Genomic DNA, 9,660 nt, shown 5'->3' on the forward strand with positions numbered 1-9,660 from the left:
ATTACCTCATTTCATTTTTTAAAATAAACTAAATTTTTTAGAACAGTTTTAGATTTAGAGAAAAATTGTGAAGATAGTACAGAGAGTTCCGATATACTCCACACCCATTTTACCCTATTATTAATATATTAGTATGGTTTTTTGTCACAATTAATGAACCAATACTGATATATTATTAACTATATTAAAATTAACAATAGTGACATTATTCTGATTTTCTTATTTTTCACCTAATGTCCTTCTGTTCCGGCATCCCACCCAGGATACCACATTATTTTTCGTTGTCATGTATCAGTTCTTCTTGGCTGTGATAGTTTTTCAGACTTTCTTTGTTTGCGGTGACCTTGACAGAGTTTTTTTTTTTTTTTTTTGGTGAGAAAGACTGGCCCTGAACTAACATCTGTTGCCAATCCTGCTCTTTTGCTTAAGGAAGATTGTTGCTGAGCTAACATATGTGCCACTCTTCCTCTATTTTGTATGTGGGATGCTGCCACACTGTGGTTTGACAAGTGGTGCTAGGTCCATGCCTGGGATCCAAACCTGTGAACCCTGGGCCGCTGAAGTGGAGCCCACAAATTTAACCACTATGCCACTGGGTCTGCCCCTACCTTGACAGTTTTGAGGAGTACTGACCAGGGATTTTGTAGAATGTCTCTCACTTGGGATTTGTCTGATATTTTTTTTCATGATTTGGACTGGGTTTATGAGTTTGGGGGAAGAAAACCACAGAGATAAAGTGCCATTTTCGTAACATCAAGAGTACATACTATTAACATGTGTTATCACTCTTGATGTTAACCTGTTTAACCTGGCTGAAGTAGTGTTTGTCAGGTTTCCCTGCTGTAAAGTTACTCTTTTTCTCCCTTTTCAGACTATGCTCTGCCTCATTTAATTTTCAAATCGTCAAGAAGCACCACCATAAACAATGGTGGTGACACAAACAGAGACAAGCAAGTTGGATAAATCATAGGTTTGTTATGAAGATCAAATGGGTAATGCTTCTAATCGCCTTTGAAATGTCTTAAACATATACATTTAAGCTAATATTTTTACGGATAGTTACAAGAAATAAATCTTCAGAAAATGGTATGCCTTGGTACAGGATAGTGGGAGAGAAGCTCTGGACAAGAGAGTCTTCTGATCCATCTTAAAACTTGCATCTTTTTAAGTGGCCACCTACTCTCTTGAAGTAACAAGCCAAAATAATATGCCCTTCTGGTGGACACTTGTCCACTATGGTTTCTGATGCAGAAATTTTGAGCAAAAGCAGGAGCAGGAGAGTCATACTCTTATTTTCTTAGTTATTTAGGGTAACAACAGGGCCAAAAATGGTCTACTTTTGCTCATATTCTCTTCTCATCCCCTTGAACTGAGACTGGAAATATGAGAGAGGAAAAATATGAAGAAAAAAAGGGAGAGGTAGGGAGCGGACCGGAAGATTTAGCCTGGGAGTGGCAGCTCCGGAGTGATTTATTAGGGGCCAGGGAAAGCTTAGCATTTCTTCCATATTTTTCAGGAAGGATGTGATGAGTTGCAACAACAATCTGGTGATTATGGCAGACTTGTTTGAATAAGTCCTTCTTTATGCCTGCTTCCTTTTAAACTTGAGTGGCATACCTACCTCAGGTTAAATGGCTAATCAGTTTTCTTCTGCCTCCAAGAAGAAACGTCTCTGAGGAGCTTTACAATTTTACTAGTTCAAGAACATCAACATTTCTCCAGGTTCAGCTTGAACCAGAGGCAAAGCAATGGCGGTAGTTGCTCTTTGTGAAAATAACTTCTCTCTTCGGGCTTTAAATCATGTCTTTTTCCTTTCCGCCACTGGTTTTCTCCTTTGCAATGGAGTGTTTTCTGATTATTTTCCCACTACTCCTCCAAGAATTCCTGCATCTATGGGAATTAAAGGCAAAATCTAAATGATACTTAATTTTCTTTCCTTGTATGGTAGAGGAGTGTACATCCCAAACATTTACTCTCTGTGTTCATTAGCAAGAAGTATTTGGTGAAATACTGAGGCATCAAATTTGGTTTTACTTGTTGATTTCATGTCCGGAGATGCTGCTCCAGGGTGTTGTTGTGGAGAGAGGGTTTTTGGCTTAGGATAGTCAGTGAAACATAATGTTTAAGGCCTGGAGCTTTGGAGCCGGATCACCTAGCTTCCAGTCTGGGCTTTACCTCTTCCCAGCTACGTGATCTTGGGCAAGTTGCTTAACTTCCTTGTGCCTCTTAAATGGGGATAATAATATTCCTAACTCATAAGGTCATTGTGAGGATTAAATAATTAATGTATGTAAAACACTTAGACCAGTGTCTGGCATAGTAAGTCCTTTGTATTTACTATTTACTATTTATAATAACAACAGTTCATTGGCGTATGCGGTAATATTGTGTATTTGTCCTCCCTCCCTCTTCCTTTGTTCTCTGACAGTTGACTCTTGACTGTGAACAGCATTACCTGGGCCCCCTTTCCAGCTGAATTCCATTTGGGTTCAGCCAGAGGAGACACTGGGAGGACATGAATGGGTAGAAGGAAAGAAGATGTGGGTATCTTTTTTCCTTGCTTCCTCCCTGCTTCCATATAGCTGTTTCTCCTGCGGTAGATGTGCTCCTTCATGATTCAGCGCCTGCTGGGCAGCCTCTCCTGCAATTGAGCTCTTATGGGGCTTCTTTAATACCATTTTCTCCTCTTACCCCTTTAGCCCTAGGAATGGTAACGCCTTCTCATGATGGGGTCTCTAGACACTTCATCATTCCTTGTTTGCCAGCTCAATTCTTCCCACACCTTTGTTGTGTTGGTACCTTTATTAAAATCTCTTCATTTGAACCATCTGGGGAGAATTCCGTTTTCTGGTGGGACCTTGACCCATACAAAATCCTATAACTTTATATTTGGATTTGATAAGTTTGGACTGTCCCAACTATGAATCTCTTCTTGCAAAGATACTAGGGAAATTTCAGTAAAAAATTGTGATTATTACTTGTAAACATTTTGCCCCTTCCTTGTTGTATTAAATTTCTTGAGACAGGAATTACTGTTTTGGGTGTGCATATGTGTGTGTATATGTGTGTATAGTCCTTGCAGTTTCTAACACAGTGCCAAATATATAGTAGGTGGTAAAAAATAACCCCAAAGTATCGAAGGACATTTCTCTTCAGAACAGTGAACATGATGGTTTGCTCCAGTGACACATTAAAAGCTTTGCAACTATAGCAGCTTTAGTTTCAATCTCTCTACAATTACTTGTTAGGCTTTAAAGGATTTATTGCTTGTGAAAGGTGCCAAAATAATAGCACTGAGGAAGAAAATCCCAGGTCTCACAACAGACTGTGACTGTCCAAGCTTCCTCTGCCTCTGCCAAAGAGCCCAAATGAGCTGATTGAAAGATTAGCTCATTTTCAGCTGAAGTTTTGATGTTCTAGGAGACTGGGCGGTTTACCTCCCACTCAGGAAATTCTATCAAAGAACTAGATTAAATGTTTTCTCTTTCTGAGGAGTCTCTCATACGGCCCTCCTGCTGCATCCTTGAGTAGACTGAGCCTTTTTAAGAGGGAGCAGTTAATTAATTTCATGTCTGTATACTTTGTCTGCAAAGGAAGATGCTTGTAAAGTGAGCGACTGATCAACTGCTGAAATGGTTTGGTGACCTGGCTTATTATAAACAAGATCCTAGATATAACTTGTTAGCACCTATCATACAAAGTACTTAAATGCTCCTAGATATAACTTGTTAGCACCTATCATACAAAGTACTTAAATGCAACTACAGACATAAATGTTTAATCTTCATGAGGACAGAAATGGAAGTGTCTCTGTGTGAGTTAGTTGGGCAAGTAGCTCTTGGAGCCTCATCTTCTTCATTAGTTAAGCAAATGGTAACACCACCCATCTTGTAGGTTTATTCTGAGAATTGGAGATGTTTGCAAAGCACCTAGAATGTAGTAAGTACTCAACAAATGATAGCAAGGGGTAGTGATAAAAGTTAGATAGGAATTTTTTTTAATTGAAAATGAATAGAAATAATTGCTATATTTATTTGGTCAATAGTGTTTTTGGGTTATATCCTGCTTATTTGCAAGTAGGCCAAGGGTGGGAGGCTCTGGGAAACAAAAGTGAACATCTCATGGGTTTTACAAAGTCAGTGTTAGGGTAGAATTATTGCTTTTTTGATATTTCAGAAAGATTTTTAGGTTTTTGTTAGAGCTTTCACATTTTATCTTATATATTATCCTTATGTTATATCATCTTGAGACTATTTTAATAAAAAAGTCTGAAAATATTAGTCAATATTCCAGTATTATTAGTTTGTCAGGGGTATTTTGATCAACTGGTAATTGGATGTCGCACACTAATTTATGCATGAGATTGTACTCAATTCTTGTCACTTATGTAGAATGTCATCACAGAAGACATGTCATTGCTTGTAGTCTCAATGTTCTGATGAGGATTTTAGGCTGGTTACTTTTAAAATTGCAGATGAGAAGCAAGCTCCGAGGACTGGAATTTGCTTGCCCTTTTGAGAGACGTTTGCATTTGTGAAGGAAGGGGGGATGACCTTGTAGGGACCTGAAATTGGCCACCCCAGGATATGTCTCTTTGCCATTGGGATTGTTTGGGGCTGATTGCTTTTGATAAACTGTGACAGGGAAGGAGGCTCTGAGGAATGGAACTTGCCCTTGTTGGGACACATTTACATTTGTAAGGTAAATCTCTATCTGTAAAAGGTGCCTCCCTCTCTGTACCAGGAAGAAGAAGAGAGATGACCTTGTCCCTGGAAACTCTTAATGGGGAAGGCAAGAACTTAAGTTGGTTGCTGTCTGGAAATCTCATGTAACTGATTTAGGAGGGTGGCTTCTAACCTTTCTAACCTTTACTTAATCTGATTTGATTCTTGTCTAAAAGTCATGGGATCACCCAATGACCAGACCCCACCTGCACTGATACCATTTTAACTTTTTTTCATGTTCTTTCCTTTGTCTTGTAAAGAGATGACTCACATACCTATGCCTTAAATTTAGCCCTAACCCTCAACTCGGGGCAGCAGCAGGAGCTCTGACTGCCCGTGGGTCCTGTCCCCATGCACCAGCTCTGCCTGACCATGGGTGCTGTCCCCATGCCAGCGGGGGCAGCAGCAGCGGCTCTGCCTGCCTATGGGTCTTGTCCCCATGCCAGCGGGGGCAGCAGAAGCGGCAGCAGCAGAAGCTCTGACTGCCCATGGGTCCTGTCCCCATGCTATTCTATTCTCTAAATAAAAGAGCACTACTGCCAGATCTTAAGAGCCTAAGAAATCTTTCTTTCCACTCCTCGGCTCACTGACCCCGCATCAGTTCCACTTTCATACAAAAATACCTGACTTTAAATTTTTGTTCATAGGAAAAATCACAATAAGTGTGAGATGAGCACTGTGGAAAGAGGCTTTATAAGAAGTCCAACCAGAGAAGAGGTGGAGGAGAGGCGTCATGATATAGTGGCTTAAGTACTGCAACTGAAGCTGAGAAACTGGGATTCTGCCAATGACTGTTTGTGTTACTATATTAGTCAGGGTTCTCTGATTCTGGGAAACAGAATTAATAGGATATATATACATATATCTAGAAAGATATGTATTATAAGGTATTGGCTTACATGATTATGGTGAATGAGAAGTCCCACGATTTGCCATCTGCAAGCAGGACATCCAGGGAAGCCAGTGGTGTAGTAGAAGGCCTCAGAGCTGGAGAGCTGATGGTGTAGATTCCAGTCCGAGTCAGAAAGCTTGAGAACCAGGAGCACTGAGGGCAGGAGAAGATCCATGTCCTAGCTCAGCAGTCAGGCACAGAGCAAATTCAACCTTCCTCTGCATTTTGCTCTAATCAGACCACCAGCATTGGAGAGGGCCATCTGCTTTACTCAGTCCACCAGTTCAAATGCTAATCTCTTTTCTAGAAACGTCCTGACAGACATATTCAGAAATAATGTTTAACTAGCTGTCTGGGCATCCCATGGCTCAGTCGAGTTGACACATAAAATTAACCATCACAGTTACCTTAGAAAAGTCATTTAAATTCTCTAAGCTTTCGGTTCCTTGTCTGTAATAAAAGGCTATTGCTCCTTATCACCTTGAAAACTTGGTTCCTGATTAATTCTGCCTGGCTAGTATATAAACAAAGAATAACATTTATTTGTCTAATTTCAAAAGTACATGCTCAATGCAGAAAATCTGCAAAACCAAGAAAAACACCACATCTTGCTCCCTTTACTTTCATCTGTACCCTTCAGAGGTAATCATTGTCAATATTTTGGTGTATACTCTTCAGATTATATTCTGAGTATAACTATACTTTTACACTTAAATGACTTCTCAATTGACGATTACATTAAAAAAATCTGTTAATTTGAGAAAATTGTGGGTATTGAACAATTTTCCTTCCTAGGTATTACATATATTTAAATTACAATCTATGGGAAATAATGATACATTCTTTAATGGCTGACTTTCCAAAAAATGAGTCTAATGTTGGAGTTTCTTAACAGATCAATGGGTGGCAGTTGCCATAGGAAGGAATGTTTTTGGGAAGGAGGTTCTTGGGAGAAGGCCACTTACCCAGCCACAAGTGGGGACTTCCTTGATAGGGTTAGATTGCAGTATGCTCACCAAAGGATAGAAAAGCTCCACTAGATGGTAGCATTGCCGTGTGGCCCAACAAGGCAAGCTGCAAGAAACTGGCTGAAGATTATGTGAATATTGAAGACAGAAGTTTGGACATGAATACCAAAACTGCTGAGGGCCAACCAGTGTGACTTTTGACTTGTCCTGCTTGAGAGCCAGCTGAGGGCTTGTCTGGAGGACTGTCACATCTATCACACATATGCTTTAAGATGAATTTGTAAACACACACACACACACACACACACACACACACACAATAGACCTAGGGAATTATGCCATCTGGGAACCAAATTAGAAGAGCAAATTTCCCTCAAGGAGGTAAAACATATAACATATAATATGATAATTACATAGTGCACACAAGATGTGTTTTGAACTTTACGGAAATAAACCTTTCAGGCTCAAGTTCTGTTGCCAAATAATAATAATAGCCAGAAGAGAACTATGTCTTGTGGTTTTCTTATAATCCCTTCCAGTTCCTCACACACACCAAATTATTCTCAGGAAAGTCGGACAACAGATACTTTTCAGGGGAAGTTCGGTAAATTGAACTCTTTGGATCAAAACAACATTGAAAAATCACAATATTTAACTTCCCTTTCAGAGTACACATGAACATTAAGAAAGAATGAAGATACCATCACTTAAACGTTATTTTAAAAGTTCCATATCTGAAATAACTATTTGAGCTTGGTTTTCTCAGACTTTGTGGATTGTACTTTCAGAGAAGTCTTTTTAGGGGTCATTCAATGCTTAAGTGTCTTCTTTATTCTTTACATATTAAATAAATGTTTGCTTTTTCTTTCTTATCATTTCTTTCCCCATAATGATATTTATTTTCCCCTTTGTACTGGAAATAAGTTAGGTGAAAAGGGATGACACTTTTTATGATTCCATTTTACCGTATTTATCCACAATAAGATATTAGTGGAATTCATTCAGCACATAGCTCAAAATGGAATTAAAACGTGCAATCTATATCCAACTGACATTGTACATTGGCACAAGAAACTGTGCGAGTGGATAGGGTTTAGTGTTAGAATAAGATGAGAGCCTTTAATTTTCCTCTACCAGCCTTTTTCCTTGGCTTCTCTTGATGGAATGTGCCCCTGAGGTGGATGCTCCATGGAATTTGCCCTAATATTTGTACTCCTCACAAGCTGTTCAAATTTGTGAACAGTAGATTTTTGTCTTCCATGGGCATTGGCTAACTACTCTGACTCTGGAACATTCCCAGGTCAAAGGATGCCCTGGAATGCAGGTGGTGGCAGTATTGAGTGCAGAATTCTAAACCTGCTTTGAGGAAAAAAGTAGGAATAATGATCTGTCAAAAACTTGGAGATCACTTTGGAAGCAGCCAAGAGCCTAAATATTGTCTCTTCCAGATTAAGGCCAGAGCAGGCATAAATTGGCCAGCCATACCTTCATGTAATCAGGTTTGGCTGATAAGAATGGAACCTTTTCTTTTAAAGAGTGAGCCTCAGTGGCCCCAACTTTCAGTAAAGTGTGTGTGTATATGTGAATGGGGTGTCTTAATCAAGAAGCTGGGATGGTTGTAGTAATTTCTTTTGAGTTTTCATTTAAAATTGATTTTCAGTGCTATTATCTTTTGAGGTGAGGGAAGCAAGAAAGGGAATAGAAGGTTAATTGCTGGGGATAGACACAGAAAAGGTGGTTCTGTCACAGGCACTTGAGAGTGAAATTTAGATCCAGATGAGATTTGCGGTATCTTCTTGGCTGTTTTCCTTCTTGCATTGAGTGCTTTTGTAAGTTATAGTCTTGATCTGGCTTTTGTAGAAGTTTAAAAAAATTCTCAACTCTGATTAACCTCCTAAGGAATTTGAAGCCTACCTGAGATGTCGTAAAATTTTCTGTGCTTATTGTTCTAAACTTTTGGGACAAAACCAAATACAAATAAATAAGTAAACAAAGATCTCAACTATTTCTGGTCATATTTAACTTATTTGATTCTTTGGGTGAGGAAAAAATTTTAAGACTGGCAAATACTCTGCCGTACTTTAGGAAGAGTAATTACAATGTACCATCCACTCCTTTGTCTACGGATTTTTACATTTGTAAGAGAATGAGGGCACCATAATATTTTTTGCAATCATGGTGGTCCATTTTTCTTTAAATTCTGGAAGACACCATAGCTGCCAATGGATAAAATTTTTTCTAGGAGTAGAGATAAGCTTCCACATAGGATTACTTTGCAGTAAAGTTAGAAATCTGAGGCACGTGAATTAAATGGTTAAGCAGTACTTGCAAGCTGTGATATAAGAGGAAATAACTGCTATTAAGTGAAAGCTGAACAGCAGTGTAGAGGGGAAAAAAATTTCCTCATTTTCATCAGCTAATAATCAAAACAGTTTGACACTAGCCAGAAAGAGCCAAAAAATATGGAAACAATTACTGCGTTAAATGAAATATCACAAAATTATATGTTATTTTGCATTTTGGGTTTTTAAGGTAAAAGCATTTCATGAAGATTCTATTATGCATTGATCAAATAAGAGAAAAAGACTAGGAGTGGGTTTAAAGGCAAACATAAGAAGTGTGATATTTTAAGATACCAGTGGAAAAACTTATGAATTATTCTTACTTCCACATGCACAGTTCTACTTTAAATCCCACTGCTGACTGCCTTTATTATTAGGTTGGAATAATCAATTCTATGATGGAGTAAAAATGGTTTCACTGATAAGAAAAAGATGTCTTAAAAGTCTGGTTGGGGGTTTGATCAAATGCATATAGTTACTATTTTTAAACAAAAAAGTGATGGTGATTGTCATTGGATCTCAAGCTCTGTTTTTACTTTTATGAGACTATTATACACTCTAACTGCATTAACACTACAATAACAAAATCACGTTTCCTGCTATTTTAAGAAATCTGAAATGGTGCTGAAAGACATTTCCTATCAATGATGTCAGTGGTTATTTAATTGCCATTAAGATGGTAATGAAACTCTTTCTTGTCACTTACCCATGATGAAGTGTTCTTGATCAGATTG

The 9,660-nt window shown here is 38.5% G+C and overlaps 1 long non-coding RNA gene across 1 annotated transcript in view; it reads left to right on the plus strand.

Moving 5' to 3' along the window:
* The window catches only part of LOC139078881 (uncharacterized), a 57,742-nt gene extending 49,162 nt beyond the window's left edge, over window positions 1-8,580 (plus strand). Inside the window, exon 4 of the long non-coding RNA XR_011532056.1 lies at window positions 5,372-8,580. This is a non-coding gene — a long non-coding RNA (uncharacterized lncRNA). The remainder of the gene's footprint in view (window positions 1-5,371) is intronic.
* The last annotated feature ends 1,080 nt before the right edge of the window (window positions 8,581-9,660 follow it).

The sequence above is a fragment of the Equus przewalskii genome, chromosome 2 (genome assembly GCF_037783145.1).
Source record: "Equus przewalskii isolate Varuska chromosome 2, EquPr2, whole genome shotgun sequence".
Lineage (NCBI taxonomy): Eukaryota > Metazoa > Chordata > Mammalia > Perissodactyla > Equidae > Equus > Equus przewalskii.